Source organism: Papio anubis, chromosome 15 (genome assembly GCF_008728515.1).
Source record: "Papio anubis isolate 15944 chromosome 15, Panubis1.0, whole genome shotgun sequence".
In the NCBI taxonomy this organism is placed as follows: domain Eukaryota; kingdom Metazoa; phylum Chordata; class Mammalia; order Primates; family Cercopithecidae; genus Papio; species Papio anubis.
In genome coordinates, this window is record NC_044990.1 from 80,626,085 (window position 1) to 80,653,528 (window position 27,444).

Below are 27,444 nucleotides of genomic sequence, written 5' to 3' on the forward strand. Positions count from 1 at the left end.
GCATTTACTCCTTTGAAAATTATATTTTGGGATATATTTATATTTTTCTGTAATGTTTAATCATGCCAAACAATATGATTCATTAATCATGTAGGATAATATTAAAATTCCAGTGTGTCATTAAAGTTTTACAAATGAATCAATTAAAGTTGTGAATAATTCAGAGATCTAATCTCCACTCAGCTATCAGTATAACCAAATACAATTAGTCACTGAAAATTTTTTGCTTTGTTCTTTGATGCTCAAAGTTTGGCCTGTGGGCCACCAGTGCCCTGGTCACCTGGGAACTCGTTCAAGGTAGAAAACCCCAGGTGCCACCTACATCTCATGTAATAAAACCCGTAGCTGATTCGTGTACACCTTAACATTTGAGAAGGACGTCCTAGGGATATATAAAGATATACAATACAAATGTTCCAAATTTATGATCAAAAGGGATCAGGATCAGGGAAGAACATTTGTTTCTTTTTTTGATCCATTATTTCTTAGCTTGTAAAACATTTTCTAGAGAAAAATGTGTCTCTTCAAGGCAGCTGGATATTTTGATGCAGGATCCCTGTCCTTAAAACTTTGGGATTGTCAGTGGCATTGAAACCAGAGTGACTCCATCTTGAATAGGTGCTGGATAAAATGAGGCTGAGACCTGCTAGGCTGCATTTCCAGGTTAGGCATTTTTAGGCACAGGATGTTTACAATTAAGGGAACAGATTAGTAATATTTACCGTATAGACCCAGAACTTTTAACAGACCCAGGAAATGTCCTGATGTCCTGATATCTTAATAATAAAATCATTCATAGTTTAAGAATAAGTTTCGCTTTAAAGATAGTAACATAGATTCTTGTGGAAGACAACAGTTACAGAAAGCTTAGCGATCCTTCATTAGGAGGCCTTGTAGTAGAGCACACCTTCCCCATGACTTTTTGCTCTGTTGTCTTATATGTAAACAAGCATCAAACCTAAGGTGAGTGCGTCCCTCCTTTTGCTTTGGGGAACACCCTCCTCTGTCTATTCTTTCATCCCTTAACTTTCTAATAAACTTGCTTTCACTACTTTGTGGACTTGCCCGAATTATTTGTTGCACAAGATCCAAGAACCCTCTCGTGGGGTCTGGATCAGGACCCCTTTCTGGTAACAGGATCGGCAGATCAGGGATGAGAACAGGAAAAAATGATTAAGAACGGCCTAAAATTACAGGCCTTTGCTGAAGGAAAATCCTTCAACAGACTCAGGAAGACTTTTGCTTGCAGTAAAGAGCCCATCAATGCCTGCTGACCCTTTGACAGACTGAGAACTCTCACTGGACACAAACAAGATTCCTGACCCTATTTGAAGAGTAAACGATTGGTGGCAAGAATAGAACAAGGTACACTGCCCCGGGAAGCCAAACAGTACAAATGAGTGGAGTTTTCCAGGCTGTGGAAAGAAGAGCCTGATCTCGGGGTAGTGCCTGGTTTCCCTCCCCCAGGGTTGTGCATTGTCCACCCTTTAAAGAACCTCTGGAATAGGAGTTAGAAATGTGTTCGGGGTCAAACAAGTCACACTGAGCGACGAAAGCTAACAAGTAAGTGCGTTTTCTTGCAGCCTTTTGGTAAAGTGGGTGTCTAGTAAGCCCACATGGACATAGGATGCAGAACCCTCATTTGCATCACCAGCTTAGAGCAGGTGCAAGGTGATTCCCTTCACTCATGCCGAAGTGAGAAAGGCCCACCCAGAGAAGTCAGGCTGGAGAGTGCTGAGCTCTCAGAGGGCCTCCCAGCAGGAGGGGACTGGAAAGGCAGTGAAGTGCTGAGAGTTGGTTGCGCAGGACTGCAAAGGAGCCCAGAGGGGCTGCACTGGGTCCCAAGAATGCCATTCTCCTGTTAACGCCTCACAGGTACTGCTGGCAAATCAGGCCTAGAGGAGGCTGCGGGGAACACTGCAGGCTGCAGGACTCCCATCTTCTCTATTTGCTCAGCTTAGTGTCATCCACCACAAGGAAGACTTTCTGGTAGAGCGTTATCTCACACTCCCACTCACCTGAGACCTTCCCACTCACATTTGCCGACATTCAAAAACCCTAGAGACTCACATGTCTATAGAGTGCGGTGTTCTTTCTCTGAGAACATCTGAAAAACATGAGGTGGGTTCCCTGCATCCAAGCAGCAGGAGGCCCTCTGCACAGGAGAGGGGATTGGGCTGGGTGTGTCTTTCTCCAGCCCCGGCAAAAGCCCGGGAGAGGCTCTGGAAGAGAATAAATCCCTGGAAATAGAGCCTGTCCCTCGTCCCTCACACGCCCATCACCTTGAAGAGTGGTGAATGTCACAATTCACAATTGAACATGTGTTACTTTGGTGCAAACCCTGTTTCAGCAGAAGGAGTATTTGTACCAGGTTTCTAAACTACTTCGGTTTTTTTACACTTAAAAAAAAAAAAAAAAAAGAATTACAAACCTGGTTCAAATCAAGCTAAAATTTTTTTGCTATTACCAGAATTATTAAGTCATCTAAGCCATAAATTAAATACATTTCTAAAAAATTGTCTTCAGCCTTTCAAGGAAAAATATGTATAGTGTAGAACTGACCCCTGAGCACTCAATCTTCTGTAAATTAACAAATAATAATTATGAGTTTAAAATGACAAATCTAAAACATCTTTTTAAAGTGAAGTGTTGATTTCAATAAAGAAGTGATTTGACTTACAATTCTAGACATATGCAGATTTTTGGACCACATCTATTGAGGAAATCTGTGTCTTGGCATTCACTCTAAACTGGTATTAAGGACACATATTACCTAAATAGTCATGTTTTTAAGATCTACTTAAGTTTTAATTATGCAGCTATTTATACTCCCCTAAATCTAGTTAGTTACAGTTTATGTACCTGGGATGTGTTTCATGGGCAGCGTTTTCTTTATTATCATTGAATTTGTGTCTTAATTGAATTGCCAAGCTTACTAAATAACTGGGACATAAGAAATTTGTATTGTAAAGGTTGCACTCAGTCAAAATATTCTAAAATATATTAAAGAAAGGATTTAACAAGAATATATAAAGTGATGGCTTGAAATGATGAGATAAAGGTTAACCCAAGGATTAACAAATGCCACAATTCAAAATAAAACAGGCTGCAACTACTTTTCCAGAGATGATTTAAAATGTGTAGGATATAAAGAATGTTTCCATCTTCTCTCCTGTCTTGTATATACTTTCAACATGCACTTTCATTGCAGCGATATTTGTTTTCCAGAATGTTACTCTAAATTGTAGAAGATACACACTTCATCAGCATGCTTGACACTGTTTCTTTCCATTAAAAGCCATTTATATATCTCACATCTCAATCAGATATTTCACAGAGAAACTGAACTTCCCTCTTTCTTTAAGATGTATTTTATGAACACAGTTTATAGTAATGTACATATTTATAATTTGTCAATGAGTGAGAGCATTATATTTTCACCAGAAATACTTCCATGTTGTTAGAGCCAAGAAGACAGATTCAGAGTATAGACGGTGATACGGCAGACAGCCAGGATCACTGATTCATTTTTAGAGCGAATTAGCTGGAGACTTATTAATGTAATTAGTTAGAGATTTATTAATGCTATTTAAACTATTAAAATAACCTAACAGTGCTTTTACACAGGTCTCCCCTAATTTTCCCTTACCTCTTGCTCATTTATGTGACTTATGTGTCTGGTTCATGTGTCTGTCCTTAGAAAGGTAGTACATATAAAATAAAATGTACATTGCTGAAAAGAATAGCGGGATTGAATATAGTTCTGTACGCCTGTGACCTATGTTGCCTATCTGCTTAATGGAGTGGAAAGCATGGTGGACTCAAAAGACGATGGAACTCAGAGGCAGAACACTTCATTGCAGCTGAGGTAGAGAAAGAAGTTCAATAACTCGCTGGTAACAAAACCGGTAAATGACATCCCCAAGATCCCGGCCCACATCTGTCAGACTCCAAAGCCCTGAAGTAGCAATTGCACTGTAGAAATGTCTATTACCCAGTTACTGTACAGATTTTTCTGTTTCATCATACTGTGGCCAAACTGGTTTTTGGGGGTTTATATCGCTTGTTTGTTTTCTGTTCAAAGAAATGTCTAGTGCACTTATCAGATGAACTAAAGATGATAGAAACTAAAAGCCAAATTATATTTGTTCTATTAGTGCTACAGAAAAGTGTCTCTCAAACATTAATCTTGTAAGAAATGCAGATTCTGACTTGATACTTCTGGGTCGGGCATTCCTAGCCAGCTCCCAAGAGATGCTGAGGCTTCCGGTGTAAGGACCCCACTGAGTAGCAAGGCTTATGGAAGACTCCAACCAATTTTCTGCTTTGGGATTTGAATGAGGCTGGCAAAACTGCTAAACGGGGAATATGCATTTATAGCATTAGCTGCACGTGTGACTAACAAGTGAAAAAAATGATTATGAAATAATGCCTCTAACCAAAAGTGGTCCCTTTGATTTCTGGAGCTCTGCAAATGAATGGAGCCACTAAATGACCACGAAAACCTGGACACAGTTTTCCTGGGTTTTATGACTTACTATTTACTTTTCTTACTGCAATCCTTCTGACATTATCTTAATTATTTCTGATTCCCTCATTCACAATAGGTTACCTTCCAAAAAGAAGACCAGAAAGTCTTTTTTTAAACACAAAGTTTAAGAAAATACACCTTTAACAAATGTCATTGGAAGCAGGAAAATCATCCAAAGTATGTAATTAGGATCAAGAGATTTAGAATGTAATTTTACAAGATAAATGCAAAGGATATATTAGCATTTTGTTCTGATTGCGAAAAGGCTCTCTTTAAAAGGCACACTTATAAAATGTGTTATTTTACAATGGAAATTTTAACACAATGCTTTTACCACTTCATAGCACAGTCTATCTCAAGAATATTACCAGAAATGCTGGCTGTCTCCTTGCACCTGCATTGTTATTTTTTATCAGCATCATAGGGAGAAAACACTTCTTACAGATAACATACATAACTCTCAGCAAGATTATGAACAGGAGTTTAGAAGGTACAGATAAAATATCTCTATATATAGCGATCTTAATTCAAAACAGAATATAAAGCATATGGCCAACCAAATGCAGTCATTCTGTTATCTTTGCTACTCCCTGCTCTATAAAATAATGCTTTCCCCAGCTCACACATTATATAATAAAGACATGTCTTCACTCTGCAAAGCATGCTTTCCTTGCCTACCTCTACTGTTAACATTGCTCAACTAAAATAAATATTTCCCAGAAAATCCAAGAGCCGATATTTGCATCTTTCAAAATAATAGACCAATTTTCTGCTTCCCACCATATCTGGTTTATAGTCTCCCTCTTTCATAGAAAAACACCCTTTTTTGGAAAACACACAACTTGTAAGTCCAAATACTGCAGTGCCAGTTCTCCTCAGCTATGAACTACTCAGTAAGTATTGCTGGAAGAAACAGCTACAGGAGAGGAAAGATAAATACCTACCATTTAAAAATGACTAAAAGAGTATAACTGGAATGTTTGTAACATATAAAATCTTTTAAAACATTTTTTAAAATACCTACCACAGAATAACATGTAAATTCCTAAAGGACTGAAGATGCAAACTTTAATGGAATAAACAAAATTTGGAGAAACAATACAAGACAATAATTTTTACCCTCTTATTTAAAAAAATTATCAAAATACATAATAGGAAATGTTTAAGGTCCATAACATGAAAAGTGCTTCCTCAAATCATTAGGAGAAAAGGCAAAGGGCAAAATGTAAAAATAGGCAAGGGTTCTGAAAAGATAATTCTCGGGGTGGCAGAGGGTGGGGGGAATATGCAAATGTAAAATTAACATGAATAAAGATGTTCAGCTTTACCAGAAATCAGGAAAACACAAGTTAAAAGAATTTGAGTCTATATATCCCACCAGATTGATAATGAACAGTGGATGGTTTGATCGTTATAGAGAAAGGGGCACTCATAGAGAAAGGGGCACTCTTGTAGATTCTATCTAGAAGACTCTGTCACAGTAGCAATCCAATTCCTGGTGATTTTTTTTTCCCTTTGCATAGATAGGACAGACTACACGCATGTATGAGAAAATCTGTAACAAAAAAGGAGCATAATTTCAAGTCCCATATCCCTTTACCCTAGTAAACAAGAAATGGTAGGGGTCACTTGTTGTCTTCACTTTCCCAAGTCGTTCTGCAGTTGTACCCCATACAATCCATGTGGTCAAACACAACAGCCCTGTTCTTTCCCCACCGTAAAAAGACTCTTTAGAAGAAACAGCAATAAAGTTATAAGATGGAGATTTCTTTGTTGAATATCAGTCAAAAGAAACTAGGACAACTAACAAAGACAGCTCAGAATCCTCCTGGAGTTATGCTATAGAAAAAATATGATCTGTCCACCTGCTTTGCTAATTTGGGCTCAAGAACTTGAGCATCAAGACAGTTCATTTTTTCCATTATTAAAAAAAAACCCTTTCCAAGAGTGGCAGCCAACCTATCCTCCCATTACCTACAGAGCCATCCACTTAATGAAGAAAGAGTTTGTTTAGAGTACAATGAAGATAGACAAACCGCTGGGGACAAGGTTTTGCCAATGAGAAGCCCTAAAGCTCTGATACAGCAAATAGCTCCTGCCAGGAAGTCTTATTTTTAGTTAGGAAATAATTTTCTACAAGCCATGCAAGTTCTGCTTCATTTGTATTTAACATTCAAAGAATCTTTATTCTTGGCAACCTGCAAATAACAAAAATCAACTAAATGCTCTCTTTCGACTTTAAGACCCCAAAGTGAGGGTAATGAAAGGTACAGTGGCTTTTGATTTGAGGTTAAACCCCTGTTCCTTCAAGTCATTGTCTGAATTTCAAGTATACAGTATTGTATAATGAGCCTCATCAGAATAACCTAGTTTGGGAGGCTAAAACAAAATGAAATATAGGTAAAATATTTGTAAACTGTGTAAATAAGTTATTAGCTCAAAGAGGTCCTAAGTGGTCCTTCTCTTAACTCCCTCTTTCTTGAATATTCCTCAGGAAACACAGAAAATATTACATTTAAGTTGCACTTAAGTTGTAAATATGACAAAAAGAATCTGACAGGCAGGAAGAGCCAAGCCCTGACCATACTGTGAAGTGTCATGATGTCTTAGTCCATTTCTGTTGCTGTAACAAAATTCCTGAGATTGGGTAATTTATAACGAACAGAAATTAATTGGTTCCTGGCTCTGGAGGCTGGCAAGTCCAAGATCAGGGCCAGCATCTGGCAAAGGCTTTCTTGCTGTATCATCTTATAGCAGAAAGTGGAAGGCCAAAGAGAGAGCAAGAGAGATAGAGAGAAAAGGGGCCCAAATTTATCATTTTATAAGGAATCCGTTCCATGAAAATGAGCCCACTCTCATGATAACAGCATTGATCCATTCCTGTGGCATCAGGGTCCTCATGCCCTAACCAACTCTCATTAGGCTCCACCACGTAACACAGCTGCATTGGGGATTCATTTTCCAACATATTCTTTTGGGGGGACACATTCAAACCATAGCACATGCATTATCTCCTCTGGGCATATGCACTTTACATATAGTCTTTGTCCTTTTCACAGTATTTTGCTTGGAAATCTGTTTGTTTAACCAATTCTGTCTTTTTAGAATACTACTCCTTCCAATGTGTGACAGACAAGCTTTCCCTCAAAATCAGTTCTCTACTCTTGCCCTAGGCATCGGGCTGCACAGCTAGAGACTACATTTCCCAACCTCCTTTGCTTTTAGGGTTAGTCATGTGACTAGGTTCTTATCAATGGAAGTGAGTAAAAATATTGTGTTCTACTTCCAAAGCTTGGCCATAAAACCTCAGTTACGAACTCCACCATTCCTTTTTTCTTATTTCCTCATAAGCTAAAACAGGAACATAATGGTGGTCAGCTATAACAAAGCCCTGAAGGATAGTAGAGCAACAACATGGAAATATGCTGGGTCTCTTAATAACATAACAAAGCCAAGCTACTGTGTCAGACTAAATTGGTTGAACTATAATAAGAGAAAAATAACTTTCTATCTTCTTTAAGTGACTGTCTCTTTGTCATAGCAGCTTAGCTTTTACCATCACAAATACAGAAGAAATCGACTTGTTCAACCAAATTCTGCCTTTTAATGCCACCTTTCTCAGCAGGAACCCCGTTTGAATATGGAATCCTGATAATTCAAAAATATTTTAAAGTCCAAAATAGATTACGTAATTGTATAAACTCAAGTCATTGGTGATAAATATCTAAGCCCGACATTTATTTATAACAACACATAATTGAATTGTTCAGTTGAAATAATTAACAACAAAAAAACTAATTTTCAAGTACTGATATAAAATAAGTTGGGGTATCAGTGTGATAAAAAGTATGGTAAAATGGAAAGCAGGCAGGAAGACCAAGGTCTCATAATTAAGAGCTGTGTGACTTTGAGAATTTTTTTTTTACATTTCTCTGGCCCTTGATGAAATGTATGCAATAAGAGAGTATGACAATCCACCACATGATGTTAAAATAAGTGTTTAGCCTGGTAACTGGCAAATAGATGGTAAGCAAGAGTGAAGCTACTAGCAGTAGTGCTGTAATTAATGAGCATAAATACAGAAAACAGCTGCAAAGAACAGTTCCTCTCACTGAAACGCTATTAAAAATCTTTTGGCAACTATGTTGATAAGAACTCTTTCATTTCAAGTCCTGCTCAGGTTTCTCTTCTTGTGTTGTCTTGACTAAGCAGATGCTCTCAAGCATCTCTTACTATTCTCATCCCATCCTGTTCTGCACTGGGATGCTTTTCCCAGTGTACAAGCCCCTCATCATTATATTTAGTAAGTGCTAATTCCTTACCTGTGTGATTCCTTCAAAGTTTTCCCTAAATTCTAAGTTTTAAATGAGAATACTACAAAGGCAGTCTGTATTCTTTGTGTGTCCCATAAAATTTAAACTGGTACTTATTACTCTGAGACTGAATCTTCTTGGAATTTGTGGAGCACTATAGATCTGTGCTGGGTCTGAATTCTGCATTTTTGAGTTCTGTATTTGTCCTGAGTTCTTTTGTTGAAAAGTGTAACTTGCAAGTTGGTTGTGGAGTAAAAATCTCATCCCTGATACATAAAAATAGGGATGCCATGGTTTCTGTGCAGCTCTCACAACCTCTCTGGTTTCCTAGGGTTCTACTTTTGATCAATTCACACACACACAATTGCACGAGCTAATAAATAAATAAATAAGCACAGCACTTAAAATGAAAAAAAAAAAACTTCCTTAAAATTATATTATTATCAAATTAAAGAAGTTTGAAGGCTTTTGAGGAAGCAATGGATGAGAGCCGAGTGTACAACTGTCACGTGAATCTATATGAATTATCTCAAGTCCTTTAGGTTTTTCATGCCACTGCATACAACGAGCTGAATATTTTAATCAGGTAAAAATCATGGTGCCATTTTATCACACAACTGGTTTTGCGAGGCAAATATATCTTCTTCTCAAGTAAAAACTATTGAAAATGCCAATGAAATGTGCCCGACCCAGTACAGAGAAAGCAGCTGTGCTCCATCCCAGCAGAGGCCATGTGGACGTCCTCTTATATCCTAGGATACCTTTCCAGGGAAGAACCACTTATGTTTCTGTTAACACACACAAATACACAGAGGAAAACAGATTTAATGTGTTTAAACCCAGAAATGATATAATTTCACAATAATAGTCTTTCAATAAGGTAGTAGAAAAAACACCAATTTATTCTTATAACATAAAATGTGGAAACTACCAACTACCTCTAATCAACATCAAAAGATAAGAAAAGCAGTTGCTCTCAATTTAGGGAATGCCTGCAGAGATATTTATCACATCTTCTTTTCAGAAATCCCAACCAGTGGACAAATCGGCTCTGTATGTGTGCTCCTTCTTTAAATGATCCCAAATGCCATCTACGGCCTACCTGAACTTGAGTGAGTCATGCAATCATATCTATAAAAAGACAAGGTACACAGACAGCCTCTCCTAAGAGTTACTTGTAACAATTCAGATCCAAAAGAATAATGTAGGTGTGTCTCCCTATGCTTATAGCAGTTTGTAAATATAAACACTTCTATTAGAAGCTGGTAGTTACAAAACATTAGAGAACAATTACTGAAATGTCTTTAAAGTATTTATGATGAGTCTTTTTAAAATGTAGACTAAGTTTCACCAAGAAAGGATCATGTTGGCCTTATTTTTATTTTCATGACTGGGGCTCATCAAAGTGCCTAGCATATAGGAGGGATTCAATTGAAAGGTTTCTAAATGAAGGAGTAAATTTATTAAATAAGTAATAGCAACTTAGAAGTAGAAAAAAATTATCCATAAACTCAAATTCTGCTACCATTAATATTTCTATATAATTTCCTTTAGATTGTTAATTTTATAAGGACTTCATGAAAAATAATTGTAATAGGATGATAGCATTTCCTGAACACACACTATCCTCTGGACTAAATAAACACCTCTCAGCACTACCTCATTTAATAAGCACACTGCATGTGTTGAGGGCTTCTATTACCCTCAAAAAACAAATATGAGAATTGAGATATGTTTTTAAAGTGTTATTTGATATTTAAAATTTAAATTTTTGCTCAATATTCAGGAAGAAATCTGTGTGCAAGACAGATCAAGTGCATACAATTTTAAAGTATAGTAAGAAAAACATAAACTTAGCAGCTTACAATCTGGTAAAAACCGGATGTCTTCATTTTTCCTACTTACCACTTGAAAAACTTTACTTGCAGTTGATCATGGTACATAAAACATCACCAATGTTTTGTTTCATTCCTTTCTTTCTAAAACAGATTATGTGATAGGGTGGACATTATCATTTTCTCTTGTCTTCGAAAAGAAGTGAAGCACAGAAAGTTCAAGTAATTTAGCCAAGATATCAGATAGGCCACTGGGAGATATATTCACAGAATTCATCTCTCCTTTATGTCAAGACTACTGCTTTTGCTATATGTATTGTCAAAAAAATTAAGAATGATCATACTCAATATGAGAATTGATAAAGCAAATGACCATGAATATCAAAGTTGTTACACCCCTTGGCAGTCATTATAATGTTGTTAAGATTTTCAAATTGCCAATCAGCCTTCAAATGTTGAATTAACAAAGAAAGCAAGCAATGCTACACAGATGTAACTGTCTAGGCTACCTTTTGAAAATCAATGTGAGTTGGTTTGAAAGTGTAATGGCAAATCCTCAACTTTTATCCCCACGCCATGCAAAAACACTTAAAACAGATGGAGTTGGCACTGACAGAGAAGGCAAAGCAAATTTCAACACAGAGAAACACAAATCCTTGTTATTCATTGGGGAAAATGAGGAAATTTTATATCCAGGTTTGTTAGGCAGTTAATGACGGACTGCTAGGCAGTTAATGATTGACTCTATTATGTTTCAATCAATCAACATCAAATTAGCTTAAAATGGCCATATTTCACAAAGCAATTTATAGATTTAATGCTATTCCTATCAAACTACCAATGACATTCTTTACAGAACTAGACAAAACTACTTTAAATTTTATATGGAACCATATATATACACACACACACACGTATACATATATGCATATATGTATATACGTATATGTATACATAGTATATAGTATACATAGTATATAGTATATAGTGTATATAGTATATATACATATATGTATATACATAAATGTATACGTGTGTGTGTATATATATACACGTATATATGTGTCTGGGTAAAGAAAACGTGGTACATATATCCTATGGGATACTACACAGCCATAAAATAAAAGATCATGTCCTTTGCAGGAATGTGGATGGAGCTGGAGGCCCTTATCCGTAGCAAACTAACACAGGAATGGAAAGCCAAATATTGCATGTTCTCACTTATAAGTGGGAACTAAATGACAAGAACATATGAACACAAAGAGAGAAACAACAGACACTGGGACCTATTTGAGGGTGGTGTGCGAGAGGAGGGAGAGGAACAGAAAAAAAGCAACTATTAGGTACTAGGCTTAGTACCTGGTGTGACAAAATAATCTGTACAACAAACCCCCATGACACAAGTTTATCTATATAACACACCTGCACATGTACCCTTGAACCTAAAATAAAAGTTTTTTTGAAGTATATACTTTGCTTTGCTTGTAAGGCATGGCTTTCAGCATTTTGGAATACATAAAAAGTAGAAAATATTGTCCCTTTCTTTTTGACTCTTATTAATGTACACTTCTTTACCAACTAAAATAAAATGAGGAAACAGATAAAATGAGACAAAGCTATAGACATGCATTTTACAGAGGTTTAGAGTACACATATCTTATTTGAGATAGTCAAGATTCCAGTAAGAGTAGAGGGGTGGGAAGTAGACTTGATGTGTTCAGTATAAAAATGTGAACAGTCTGACTCAAGCATAGTGTTTGTATAAAGGGAAAAGTGGAGTACAGAGTGGGAGAGGGAGATGGGGGCCAGATTACCAAGAGGTTCGGGTTCTGGGCTAAGTTTGGATTAAATTCGCCAGGAAATTGTGAGCCATGTATTTTGCACCAGGAATTAACAGAATGAAAGCCATGTTTTAGGATGACTTCAGGTGAAATACGCAAAACATATTACATGCAGAAAGAAAAAGTGAAGGGAGAAAAAACATGCACACCATCTTTCATGATGTGAAAAATAACTGAACAAGACAGGCAGTAGAACGAAAGGTGAAAAAAGCATTAAAAGAAAAGAGTGATTGAGATTTGATGACTGATTACATATAAAGCAAGGGAGCAGTAGGAGTCCAAACCCCAAACTTTCAAGTCTAGATGATCAGGAGAATAACAGTGCCATTGATAGACTAAGGAAGTGCAGGAAGTAATGTCCTGGGAAAGAAAGGATTGAGTTTAAGATACATGGGTTCTAGGTACGATGGGGCATCTATGTAGAGCCACGGAATGCTCAGTGCAGACATATATCTGGAAACATGTGAATGGAGGCTAGAGGGAAGTCATGGCCTGAAGATGACAATTTAAGAGCATTTACTACAATGGATGAGATTTCCAAAAATGATGGATTTACCAAGGAGTGGGAGTTTATCCCTGTTACTCCCTTACTTGAGAACAAGGAAAAGGAGATACAGTGAGCAAGAACTGGTTAAAAAAGTAGACAGAACTTGGATACCAAAATGATGTTCAAATCAGAAGGGAAATTCCTAAAACGGTCAGACAGCATAAGTGCTAAAAAAAAAAAAAAAAAAAAAAAAAGCAAATTGACCACAATCAGAAAGAAAACGTTGGCCTTGAAGACAGCAGTTCTGCAGAATGATGGTAGCTGTTGTTGAGGGTCATGGACAGAGCAGACAGTGTGGAATGCAGACTGTGTGTGAGAGTGACCAACAGCTCAGAGAATTATGGTATGGTACTGAGAGGGGTGTGTGTGTGTGTGTGTACGTGCGCACATGGGTGCATTCACGTTCGAGGGTATCTTCTGTTATCTTCTGTGTTGAAATATGTAACACTGAAAGTTGACATAGGACTTCACCTGTGTCTATTTCAACTGAGTTACCAATCTGGTGGTCCTCAGATATCCTAGTGAAAGAGAGCACTTCCTTCCTGTTCCCCAATTCCTAATCAACAGTCTTGGGATACTCTTTCACATCTCTTGAATTCTTTGGTGCAATTCAAAGATACATAAAGGATTTCTTCAGAGTTAGAGTGCAGAGCATTTTCTTCTGCCTCCTCATGAGAAATCTCTCATGGACTCTAGAACCAATTACCACGGGCTGGGAGGACTGGCTATCCTCTCTGAGAGTAGTCTAAGTGGGAGGCATGAATACTCCTCCCCGGACCAGGCCCGCCATAAAAGAAAGGGAGATGGTCTTGATCCTGCTTATGTAAGAAGACCACCCCCAGGGTATAAAGACACATGGGTTCCCTATCAATGGAACTGTTGGAGAGGACGCCCCTTAAAGCACCATCTTGGAAGGAGTAAGCTTTAACATCAGCCAAGTTGACAGAAAGCAACAGAGCTAGGTCACAACTGTCTTTCTGATTAGCCTCTTACCTACACTGCGCCCTATCGGGGAGCTAAATGCAGTTGCCAAAGGGAGGAAGTGCGCAAGGAGAGGACAGCCACAATTTCTCTGGGACACAGGCTTCCAATGTGAACCTCCTCTGACCTGGGAAAAGTCCAAAGTTAATGCACTTCTTTGGAATCTTAATTTTTGCACAGTATATGTGCATTTACTTTTGGAATTAAGTCTGTTTTTATATCAAGAGGAATTTCATTATCTGAAAGTGATCAAATATCATAGCCTCATCCAAGCCTCCTCCAAAGGAAAAGCAGACCACCCCCACCAATGTGTAAAGGAACAGGGTAGGCAAAGTGGAGTCGATTTTTAATGAGTTCAGACATAAGTGTGACTGGAATTGAATATTATGTTCCCCTTCTGGGTAATCACAGTGCATTGTGATATATTAAAAGCCCTGAGAAATCCTGCAATAAAGAAGTCTGTTCACTTTCTTAACCCTGATATTTCCCAAATCTATTTAAAGAGAAATATTTGTTTCAAAGAATGCTGATTAATATGTTGATAAACTAAGATTAATATTTCATTAAACAGAGTTTGAAAAGCATTGGTCTATACATTTGGCATATTACTAAATCTCTATCCCATAAAACATATTTAGGAATGCCTACATACATAATGACTTATTCCAAAGAAGGACCTATTTAATGTTATTCCTTTATTTATAAATGTTATAATAAAATATCTTTAGAGTACTTTTTCTGCAAATCTTTGCTTAGCTAACCTCATTGAGAAATTAAGAATCTTAGATACACGAATTTTCTGGATAACCAGAACTTTCTCCTAGAAACTTTAACACTTAAAAATATCAACCATTGAAAATAAAACCTCTGAACATCATTCAGATTTTTATTACACAAAGTTTTCATTATAAACATAAATGCTACATCGAATCACTACTCATTGGTATGGTATCTTTGTCTCTGGGAACTATAGAGATAGAGGTACAAGGTTCCCTCCGGGCTGCTGACTTCTTAAGGCCTAGATGTCTGTTTGAAAATTCCTTTTATTTCCTGTCTTGCAATCCACCTGTCTGCTGCTGCACCCAGTCAGAAGGCTCTGAGTGAAGGCTTGAGCTTTTATGGCACTCTAAGCCTCTGGACTTTGTAAAAACTGTTGGTTCCCCAAGAACCTTTTCTGTTGGCTTGTTGGATTTTGTTTTACTCACTTCCAAATTAAATCTTTTAAAACATCAAGAAGCAGGATCTCATGATGATACAGCGTTTCTTTCGTCCTGAGGACTGCTGTAGACAGTAAAGTTTGTACACTACATAAAGGACAAAAACCAGGGGTGAGGAGGGCTAAAGTCCAGTGGAGATGCCAGCCATCCAGTTCTGAGCCTATAGGATTTGGGTTTTCTCTACTAGCTACGCTCTGCACAACCAGAGGAGGCACATCTTCCAAATTCACATCAGGGCAATTGGAACCCAGCCTCCCTGGTGCTTCAGTGGAAATCAGATGTCACACCCTTTACATGACTCTTTTTAAACTTCTCTTCCTGCATCCTCCAAGTATTGTTACCAAATCTCTCCTTCTACCAAGCCTCATCCAATCCCCAAACAATGTTTCCTTTATTGCCAAATGCACACCCTTATCTAAATATCACTGATAAATTTGAAATGAAATTTATGAATCCATAAAACTCATTTTTTTTTGTTCCTCTGCATCTCAGCCTACAGAGGCTATGACCCACAAATGGATAAAATTAATTATCGCCATAATGCTGTACCAGTCCAGTCACAATGTTTTACTGACCCCAGACACCTGTATATTGATGTGGCTAATCTGATCTGTCTGGACCATGTTAGGAAAGAAGATAGCTGGGAAAGGCTTTATGCACCTTTTGCAACCAAAAAGAAAAAAAAAAAAAAAAAAAAAAATGAGCCACTTGCCAAATATAGGTAGCATGGGAAGAACTGGAGCAAGACACATCCTAAAGGTTGACAAGCACTTTTTTACATGGCTGAGGCCACTGAGGCAAGGCCTAGCCCTGCTAGAGTGGGAAACTCACTGGTTTTATGGGGCAAAACCAGGTTTTGATTCTCCCACTTAACTGCTGTACAACTTTGCTGAGCTTCGATTCCCTCATCAATAAAATGGAATCGGTAATAATAACTTGCTTCACAAGGCGAGGATTTCATGAAATATAGCCGTACCTTGGTATCTGAGGGGACTGGTTCCAGGACCTCCCACACATGCCCAAATTTGCAAATACTCAAGTCCCTGTTATAAAATGGCATAGTATTTGCATATGACCTAGGCACATCTTCCCATATACTTTAAATCATCTCCAGATGACTTAGAATACCTAATACGATGCAAATGTGATGTAAAGAGCTGTTATACTGCATTGTTTCTTATATGTATTTTTATTATTGTATTCTTATTTTTTTCTTTTTTTTTTTAAATTATGCTTTAAGTTCTGGTTAAATGGGCACATGCTCAGAACGTGCAGGTTTGTTACATGGGTATACACATGCCATGGTGGTTTGCTGCACTCATGAATCTGTCATCTACATTAGGTATTTCTCCTAATGCTATCCCTCCCCTAGCTGCCCATCCCCCAACAGGTCACAGTGTGTGATGTTCCCCTCCCTGTGTCCATGTGTTCTCATTGTTCAACTCCCACTTATGAGTGAGAACATGGGATGTTTGGTTTTCTGTTCTTGTATTAGTTTGCTGAGAATGATGGTTTCCAGCTCCATCCATGTCCCTGCAAAGGACATGAACTCATCATTTTTTATGGCTGCATAGTATTCCATGGTGTATATGTGCCTCATATTCTTTATCTAGTCTATCACTGATGGGCATTTGGGTTGGTTCCAAGTCCTTGCTATTGTGAACAGTGCCACAATAAACATACATGTGCATTCAACATTATAGTAGAATGATTTATAATCCTTTGGGTATATACACAGTAATAGGATGGCTGGGTCAAATGGCATTTCTAGTTCTAGATCCTTGAGGAATCACCACACTGACTTCCACAATGGTTGAACTAATTTATACTCCTACCAACAATGTAAAAGTGTTCCTATTTCTCCACATCCTCTCCAGCATTTGTTGTTGACTTTTTAATGATCACCATTATAACTGGTGTGAGATGGTATCTCATTGTGGTTCTCATTTGCATTTCTCTAATGACCAGTGATGACAAGCTTTTTTTCATATGTCTGTTGGCTGCATAAATGTCTTCTTTGAGAAGTATCTGTTCATATCTTTGCCCACTTTTTGATGGGGTTGTTTTTTTCCTGTTAATTTGTTTAAGTTCTTTGTAGATCCTGGATATTAGCCCTTTGTCAGATGGACAGATTGCAAAAATTTTCTCCAATTCTGTAAGTTGCCTGTTCACTCTGATGATAGTTTATTTTGCTGTGCAGAAACTCCTTAGTTTAATCAGATACCATAGTCTATTTTGGCTTTTGTTGTACTCTTATTCTTTATGGGCTTTTTCCCCTGCATATTTTCAATCTGTGGTTAGTTGGATTGGGATGTGGAATCAGATACAGAAAGCTGACTGGAGGTGAAAGTACCATAAACTGTAAACTGTACTGTATAAACAAATAAACTTTAAATGCTATATAAGCCTCTTAATTATGGAACCCTTGTGATTAGAAGTAAACCGGGATAGGAAAATTTCCATTTCATTGACACAAGTCTCTTTCCTGTCCCTCCCCTCAAGAAAGACGAAGATTTTATTCCCTCATCTCATGTGATTTTGAACTAATATAGGTCAAGTGAAGGCAGACAATGAACACAGCACACGGTAACACCACCTAACGGTAGTAAGGTTTCCACCCCAGCAAGAGGGCAAGAGTGGTTGGTGATGGTGAATTTCTCCATTATTTGGAAAAACTGCTCATTGAGTTAACAACCTCAAACAATCCCAAAACTTCCAAAAATATAACATGGATAGTGGCCTTTATAAAGTTAACTTGGTTAATATTTTTGTTAATCTCACGGTGAGTGCCTATGGCATAAACTCACAATGCAGGGTGTTTGTAAGGGTTTGGCCATTGTCCCAAAATGTTAGAGATGGGCAAAGTCAGCCTGGGGGATCTACTGGAGCTCTGGATCAGATCTGAGGTCATAGCTGAAAATACGTTGCAGGTGGAGCTCAGGGGCTCAACCAAGATCCTCAAAGTTGGGTTTACAAGGAGCTTCCAGGAGAGTCCAGGAGCTTCTTTGTCACTCCAAATAACCCTGAACTCAGAAGCAATTTTATACTTTACTAAGATTCCTAAGAATTCTGATGGCCAGAAGTCTCTAGAAGACCTCTGTTTGAGGCTATCTGTAAGGAAGACCTACCACATGGTCCTAGCTTTGGTACTGATCAGGGTTTCTCAGCAGCAGAATTTTTGACATTTGCGGGGGCTGAAGAATTCTGTGGTGGGGAGGTGTCCTGTTCATGGTAGGAAATTCAACAGCATCCCTGGCCTCTACCCACTAAATGCAGGTAGCATCACCCCTCAGTTATAACAACCAAAAATGTACTAGACATTGCTAAATGTCCCCTGAGGAGCAAAATGGCTCCCAGTGGGAACCACTGACATAGTTGAAGTCCTGGAGACCTGGAGAAAATATAGAGATTGAAGGCTATGGACTCCTCTCACCAACTTGCTTCATGTTTTAATTAATTGTTAATAGACTATTTTAGGAAATAGGTGATACCTCTAAATCATTGATCATCTGAGACAGTTTCATGTAAATTTACCATAATGATTCTTGCTTTGGAACAAAATGTCAAATGTGAAACCCCTTTTATTCTGGTCATTGTTCACAGTGCTGTTTCCATGAATCAAAAGTGAATCATTTAGACATCATCAACCAGAAAGACAGTGCAGACCACCTCAAAATTTCCCTCTTTCATCACCGAGTTCCAGAGATAGTAAATTATTCTTCTATATTCTATTACTCCTTTGGTCACTTATTCTGATTAAATTTGAGCACGATTTGATCTTGAAAGGGAGAGGAAAGGCCAGAGGGGAAATCAAAATGTCCAACCATCTTTCGGTATCAAGTAGAGTGACAGGAAAACCGTTCAGTCAGCCACAAAACATGAACCAAAAATTGTTGAAAAATAAATAGCATTTTTACCCAAAGAAATAACATCCATTTGCCTTTGCTTTTTACATGACATTATCACACAATAAATAAAGGAGAAATAAAGCAGATGAGAGGGGGAAGCGGCCCATTTAAAGGAATAAATAAGATTTATAAATCACAAAAGAAAAGAGACTGTCACATTCAATCAATTGTCTTATTAACCCACAGGCAGAGATACAGTCAGAAAGGTCCTATGATGGAAGACTTACCCTTGCTTATAAATGAGGCAAGATTACAAAGTAATGTGATTTCCTGGGTAAGTTGTGAGTAAGTAATTATCTCATCAAGGAATTCTGCTTCTGAGGGGCAAGTAGATGAAGAAAAACAGCCTTTCTTCTGTCTCAGACACTTCTGCTGGGAGAAAAAAGGCTACTAGCGCCTGATCTTATACATGTCTAGCTAGTTAAGACCATAGGTCTGCAAAGACACCTACCATCACCTAACTTCTAACGGGCTAATATTGTGAGTAAGCATGCTGCTTTAGGACTGTAACCTTGGTACTTCAATGCATCTTCCTTTAAACTTAATGTCAGGAAACCTTTACAAGGCATTCGTAATGGTGGGACTGGTTCTGGTAGAGAAACAGGTTTTAGAAAATAAACTTGAATTTGACAATAATTTAAAAAAAAAAAACTCATTGATTGGAAAATACCCAAAACCATCCAGTTTCAACTTGGGGACAGGTGAGGCATGGCAATAACTCAAACTCTAAATCAGGATGGAGCAGTGTTTTGATTTGGAAACATAAAGGAATGGTATGAGTTGATGAAAGAGAGGGAGAAATGAAAAGAAGACTGAGAACACAGGTCACATACATTCTATGAAGTCTTTCAAAAGTAGCTAATAGGCTAGGCATGATGGTTCACGCCTGTAATCCCAGCATTTTGGAAGACCGAGAGTTTAGGGGTTCAAAATCAGCTGGGCAACACAGGGAGACCCCATCTCTACAAAAAAAAAAAAAAAAAAAGTAAAAGAAATTAGCCAGGCATGGTGGGACACACTGTAGTCCCAGGTACTCCAGCAGGGTGAGTTGGGAGGATCACTTGAACCCAGGAGGTCGAAGTTGCAGTGAGCCGTGATCATGCCACTGCACTCCAGCCTGGGTGACACAGCGAGACTCTGTCTCAAAAAAAAAAAAGAAGAAAAAAGTAACTAATGCAGAAGTTAAAACAGAGGTGCCTAGCAACTTGTCAAATTTTGTTGGTACATTTCTCAAACTTCCCTTGGGAACTACTGAATCAGATGCTCTAAAGAGTTAACACATCTTCTGGAATTTCCCACATTTTAAGCAGAACTTACTTCCTCCACAAGATCTGTCCTAAATTATTATATAACTTACTAGTAATTGCTCATGCTAGAACATAAGGGAAGCTTAACAAATGGGTGACATTGCTTGATTTAAAATTAAGAGTTGATGCTGATAATACAATAAAATTAGTCCATGTAGAAGAGTTTGACTTCAAGTTATATGTTATGCAATATAAGGTTTATAAAATAAATCTAAGTAGTTTTGAGTTAAAATAATTGGTCAAGAACTGAAAATATGTTGAAAAAATAAATGGTATTTTTGCTCAATGAAATGACATCCATTTACCTTCACTTTTCACATGGAATTAACACGTTTCTATCCGAATGTGGTGGCTTGTATTGAACTTGATCTGGTATATAAGGAAAAAGGAGAACTGGCTTGCATAATAATTGGCATAATAAAGGCAGTAAAATTATTACAAAACTAAGCATCAGCTAACTTAAAATTGGCATTTCTCTGTCTGATGACAATAGCATCAGAATATATAATGGTATATATTGTCTGATGACAATAGCATCAGAATATATAATGGTAGGTATACACGGTTTACCTATTAGAAAAACAAAAAACATAGCTACCAACAGACAGAAATGCATTGCCTCCAATAATGAGGACATTTTCTGGAAGTAAATTCTTTCATTAGTTTGCTGATGGTTTTAATGTGACATCTTTTTTTTCCTTTTTGCGTGCATGTCCATTTCTTTCCTTCTTTTTTTTTTTTTTTTTTTTTTTTTTGAGATGGAGTCTCACTCTGTGCCCCAGGTTGGAGAGCAGTGGCATGATCTCGTCTCACCACAACCTCCACCTCCCGGGTTCAAGTGATTCTTCTGCCTCAGCAGCCTGAGTAGTTGGGACTATAGGCATGCACCACCACGCCCAGCTAATTTTTGTAGTTTTAGTAGAGGCCAGGCTGGTCTCAAACTCCTGACCGGAAGTGATCCACCTGCCTCAACCTCCCAAAATGCTAGGATTACAGGTGTGAGCCACCATGCCCGGCCGCATGCATGTGCATTTCTAACCAATAGAGTCCCCAACTACCCATCTTCTGCCAATGTATATTTTTCCATCAATACTTACATTTTGCATACTTGCTGCCACTAAGCCACAAGGAAAAGGGAGAGCTTCATGCAAGAATCCAAGCATTTGACAAGGCTGAGAGTCTGCAGTGTTCCTAGAGGGGCCACCTTCAGTCTTCTCCTTTCTTTTCTTCTTCCTAGCTCTTCAAGCTGAACTAACCCATGTCCCTTTCTGGCCCAATTCCTCAGCCACTTCCACCTATAGCTGTGTATTAGTCTGTGCTCATGCTACTGATAAAGACATACTTAAAGAGACTGGGTAATTTACAAAGAAAAATATTTAACGAACCCACAGTTTCACGTGGCTGGAGAGGCCTGACAATCATGGTGGAAGGTGAAAAGCATGTCTTACATGGCAGCAGACAAGAAAGAATGAAAGCCAAATGAAAGAGGTTTCCTCTTATAAAACCATTAGATCTTGTAAGACTTCTTCACTATCATGAGAAGAGTATGGGGAAGCCACCCCCTAATTCAATTATCTCCCACCAGGTCCCTCCCATAACATGTGGAAATTATGGGAACTACAATTCAAGATAAGATTTGGGTGGGGACACAGCCAAATTACATCAAGCTGGGAGCACAGCAGCAGCTTCAGCCCACATATGAGGGACTAGCCATTTGTACTGTGCCCTACCCACCAGTGAGGCCAGGAGGCCAAGCGACTGTGGAGGTTGCCTGCCTCCACCCCTCTTGCTTGCCCAAGCTGCTGTGTCCTTTCCTCTGCCACAACTGGCAGAGGAACTCTGTCTTAGTTCCCTTTTGGGACTGCCTCATCCTAGACACTGGCCTGCCTAGGACTCTGGGAGCTTGGGATTGCTTGCCAAATCCCTACATGAGTGTTGACTTCTTGCCCCCATACTTTCAGTCTGGGGACTGGAGCCCATGAGAAGAATATGGCAGTAGACAGGTCATTCCGCCATCCCTGAGCCCAAGTTCCCTAGAATGATAGCCATCTCCATGGATCACTGATTCCACCTACTGTGCTGTGAGTAATGTCAGAGGAGCTGCACATGAGCTTTGTGAGAGATGTGCTCTTGATTTCATTAACTGAATGCGGAACATACAAATAATAATGTAAAAAAGTCAGGATCTCTTAAGCGGGTTTGGGACAAATACCATTCAAGTAAAACTAATGTGAAAAGTAAACACAGACCTTTACAATGGGGAGCTGATAAGCCTGTGATCCATGGTTGGACTTCAGGGGCTTTTTATGCCTCCCAGGAAGTTAATAGATAGTTTTACCTGTATGTGCATTTTTTCTAGAGAAAATTTTAATATTCTCAAAAAGAACATGATTTGAAAAAGTTAGAAATCATCTCCTCATTCACCTGCTCATTTTGTGAAGGGCACTACCAAGGCACAAAGAGGCTGTCCTGAAAAGTGAACATCATGATCTTACTCCTCTGTGGAAAGACTTCAGTGGCTCCCACCACTCTCCAGATGAGATCCAAAGCATGACATGCTAGGCAGCGTGCGGCTCTGGCCTCAGCTCACCCCTCCAGGTCCATGCCCACCACTCATCAACACACCTGCCCTGTGGACACAAACTGAGCCCCTCACAGCTCCTAAACAGACCACACTCCCTTTGTGAGCACATCCCCACCCCCAGCTATCTCTCCTAAATGATTTTATTTTTCTGGTTTTTTGTTTTGTTTTGTTTTTTGAAACAGAGTCTCATTCTATGTTGTTCATCCAACATCCCTTCCCGTATAAAAACTTCCCTGACTGCAACCTTGGTTCTCCAATCCCTGTTAGGTGATACTCCTCCTTGTTTTTGTAGATACTCACGTCCACCCGTCTCATAGCATATATCTCATCCCACTATCATTGTGAATTTGTTTCTCTCTGGATTTATCGCCCCTGTGGGAGCCTTCCCCCCATTGACTCTTTGCTCTATCAAGGTAGGATGTTTTTACCTTCACATTTCCCAGAAGCCAGCATAGCACCTAGAAGATTCTAGGTTCTCCACATACGTTTTTTATACGAAGAACAAAAGAAGCTGAGTTATGGATCAAGGTAAGGCACCGAACATCCCATACTAGCCCAAGATGCCACATAGCTAGTCTGTGATAGAGCCAGAAGTAGGAATCTGCCTCTGATTCCAGTAACTATTTCTATGACACCCATTGCTTTATATCTTTGCTCTGGAAAAAAGCAGGAGCATTTTTTTCTGCATCTTTTAAAAACGTAAGTATAAATACTACGTCTTCAGTCCTCACCGGACAGAGGGAGCTGTTTCCCACGTTCCTGACCCCCTTTCAGGAGATTCATAATTTGCATGTTGGTTAAGGTTGAGCACATCACTAGCGAAGCCCTTGATCTTCAGGCAAGAAAGAGAGAGGAGGAGGAGGAGGAGTCAGAAAAGAAGAAAAAGAGAAGGGGGAGGAGAAGGAGGAGGAGAGAAGAAAAGAAGGGGGAGGAGGGGAGGAGAGAATAATTTTATGTAAATTTTCCTTGGGACAGAGTTGAAATCTAGTTATCTTTTGAATGGGTAACTGGTACTCAAATTCTCATATATTTCTATCTAAAGTTAAAACTAAATCTCAAGTTGCCTCAAGTAAAAATTAGATCAGTTCACCATTGATCTTGGAAACCCAACCACGCTTTTTTTACTGAAAGTTTGTTTCAGTATCAAATGAAGATTGAGGATCAAATGCAGTGGAGAGCAAAGCAATGCCCTCCAGGCACTGACATGGCAGCATTTCAGACTGCTGGGCTCCCTAGAGCCTCTCTGTGTTGAGCTTTCCTGATGGTTCCATGGGGAGTATCAGCAATTGCTGTTTTGATTTCCTCTGCAAACCTGCAGCTGCTTCTCTTCTCCAATTCACTACAACATGCTAATAGGATGACTAGAGAGACAACTTTGCTATCTCTATCACATTGACTCCTGTTCATTTGCTGTAACATGCCAAGAAGCAAAACGGGCATCAGGATCAAGGGAAAACTAACTGGCCATGTTTTAAGACATTCTATAAATGGGCTGAGTTTGCCTTTAGAACTTTTATCCTATCCAGCAACTTGCAGTACACACCCAGTGTAGCCTGCTCGCTCTCACCTCCTTCTTGTGAGACATACTGTTCCCGTGCCTAAAGTGTTCTTCCTTGCCCTATCCCCTTCTCTGAATGACGCCTATTATACCATGTGTCTCAACAGAGAAGTTACTTACCAGCGCCTCTCCTAACTCCTCCAGAGAAGTACTCCCATTGTGCCCGCTATTTTTGCCACCTCTTTCCCTGCCCCTGTCCCAGAAAATTGTCAGCTACCTGGGGGAAGAAACTGTGTCCATAGGAGACACTCAGATACCCAAAAAGTGAATCACTGAAATGGTTTCATCTGAACAGATTCATGTCATTTTATTTTAGATCAGTGTCTACAAAAAATGACATCAGGCCCCAGTAAGGGCAAAAAGATCATGGGATCCTAGTAAGATCCACTTGGACTGTCTGACAATTAGGATAAAACAAGGCACCAAAAACAAAGGAGAAGTTTTGTAAGAAGCAATTAGATAATTTTGGAAAATATTTAAGGAGCTTTACCTTTAGCTTCTTGGCTGTTACAAATTTTAATTCAGCTTGGCTGGATGTCGTAGAAGAAAATCGTTGAGACATTTAAACCAATAGCAAAGCTACCAGCTTTAAAGAAATGGGAAAAAAATGAAAGTAAATGAAAACCAATGTGAATGTAGCATCTTTAAAGAATTATAAATTAGCTGGAAGCAGCATCCAAATAGCAGTTCCCAAGATGTCACTATGTAATTATAGCTCATCAGCACATGTCTTGCATATTCCAAAATAACCCGTTATACTACCCTCTCTTTCCCAAACTGGGGAAGGAAAGATGACAGCAGGCCTCAGAAATAATGACTAAATGGTTCCTTTCTAACAAGGGTGGCTATCAGCTTTGAGTGTCCAATGTCTTCTATAAAAATACATCACACATAAGGAAATATAAAAGCACATTCCTAGAATTCAAATTAAACAGTCTAATTTTCAAAGACTTTCATAAGTTTTTAAAGACAAAATTTTTCCTATTGAATTTTAAATAAAGAAGAAAGTATTACCCTAAAAATAAAATAGGGCGTACCCAGTAGGTTTTGTTGAGCTGGGCATATGTAGGAGTCTTTTTGCCCATGGCCTCTTTGGTGTGATCACCCAAAATGCTTGACAGATGGGATGCATGGCTTCATTAGCAACTGTATCAGGATGCATGGAGAAAGGGGGCCCATTTAAGTTGAGTGTTTGGCTACGTGATTCTTCCTGGAAGCAGCAGGCTTGTGGATTCACTCAGTACTAGTTGTGGCTGAGGGCAGGGCAAATTCCACTGAGCAAACAGATGTGAATGTTATAAAGCAGATGCTGATCTTTGGTATCACATTATTGGGAAAAATTTTTTTTCATGGATAGAACAAGAAACATTTGTACTGTTTTTACTCTAATAGATGCTAAAAATAAAATATTTTAAGGTTATAACACTTAAACATTTTAAGTGCTTAAGATGAAATATTTAGGTATTTAAGTTAAAACACTCTAAAGCTTTTCAGAAGCAAACATTTGCTATCTACAATGGAAATAAAAATTCAGAATCATTATTTCATACCTACTGTTGCTTGGACCTCCCTTTCAACCAATCAAACTTAAAAGGAAAAATCACTTTTTATTTCATGCTCACTCTGTTCCCCTGTGTGAGGAACTTTATCAAGAAAAACTGGTGCTAAAATTCCTATCACTGAGACCCTTCTAACCTTGTTGTTCCTTGGTGGGTAAATGTTTATATTAAAAAGTCATTCTAAAATACCTAGCAGGAGTAATTATTTTGATAGATTTTCAAGTATAAATGTAGCTCTAAAAAATCCATGCACATATCTGTTACATTATATAATAATGATCCAAAATAGCCAAGTAAAGCCAAAATTTAGCACCTACTAACAGGTAAGCATTACGTTAGGCAGTGGATTCTCAATGGTTGAATAACACACTTTCATTGATATTTGGACTTTTTATGAAGCCCACAGTAGTTCATGTTTACCTTTATTTTATTGCTTTTATTTCGATACTTTTATTTAATGTCATCTCAGAAGTCAGTGCTTGATTGATTGATTTTTATTTGAACAAAAGGTCTCACGTATTTATTACTGAACCGAGCAAACCAACACGTTCATAACAGATTCAGATAGAAAAAAATATATCCCCAACAAAATATGTCCAACTCTCCAGATAGTGGTGACATTTTCATTTTGATATGGTAATATGGTTGCGACCCTCAGACAGCATAAATATGTGTGCCGTCTCATGTGCAATTCCGTATAGACCCAGTTTGGTTCTTCGCCAATGTCTCCTTTTGGAGTTGTACCTGATTTTATTACCAGTTTTCTTCTGAATCCACTGGGGAATGGGATGATTTTGCTTTTGTTTCTTGGCCAGGAATCACTTAATCCTAAAAGTCTTGTGAGAAGACATGGCAAGAAGCGGAGTCAAGCACACACCACGATGGCACAGAAAGGATGATTTACTTTTTTAAAGAGCAGATTTTATAGGATATTTCTTTGAACTTTAGTAAGGTGGACTTGCTGTCATTTTAAAGATGGAGAAATGGAGTAGTAGGCAGTGAAAAATTATGTAGTATTATAATTTGATGAATAGGACAAAGACTCAGTCTCAAGTCCTAAGGGTTTATATAATACCACATTTTCTTCTTCATTCCTTAAACACATGAAAGGCACCTCCAATAGAGACAGTACCTATTGTGCATGAAGATTAGAGAGAGATTATGAAGTAACTCAATACCAATATTCTCATTTTATGTCAACTTTTACAAAAACATATACTTAGCTCACTTTGTATATATCAGAATTACTAATTTAGGCTCTAT

The 27,444-nt window shown here is 38.3% G+C and overlaps 1 protein-coding gene and 1 pseudogene across 6 annotated transcripts in view; both read right to left on the minus strand.

The window, feature by feature from the left end:
* The window catches only part of FGF14 (fibroblast growth factor 14), a 665,893-nt gene that overhangs the window by 521,311 nt on the left and 117,138 nt on the right, over positions 1-27,444 (minus strand). Inside the window, exon 1 of one of the 5 annotated variants that reach the window (XM_031655724.1) lies at positions 25,113-25,155. The exons of the other annotated variants lie outside the window; for them this stretch is intronic. The gene's annotated coding sequence lies outside the window, so the exon portion shown is untranslated. Of the gene's footprint in view, positions 1-25,112; positions 25,156-27,444 lie in introns of those variants that run through there. 5 annotated transcript variants of the gene reach the window in all.
* LOC108582961 lies at positions 23,235-27,032 on the minus strand (annotated as a pseudogene). Its single transcript, XR_001897075.3, has one exon. The product of XR_001897075.3 is annotated as a 60S ribosomal protein L39 pseudogene (transcript).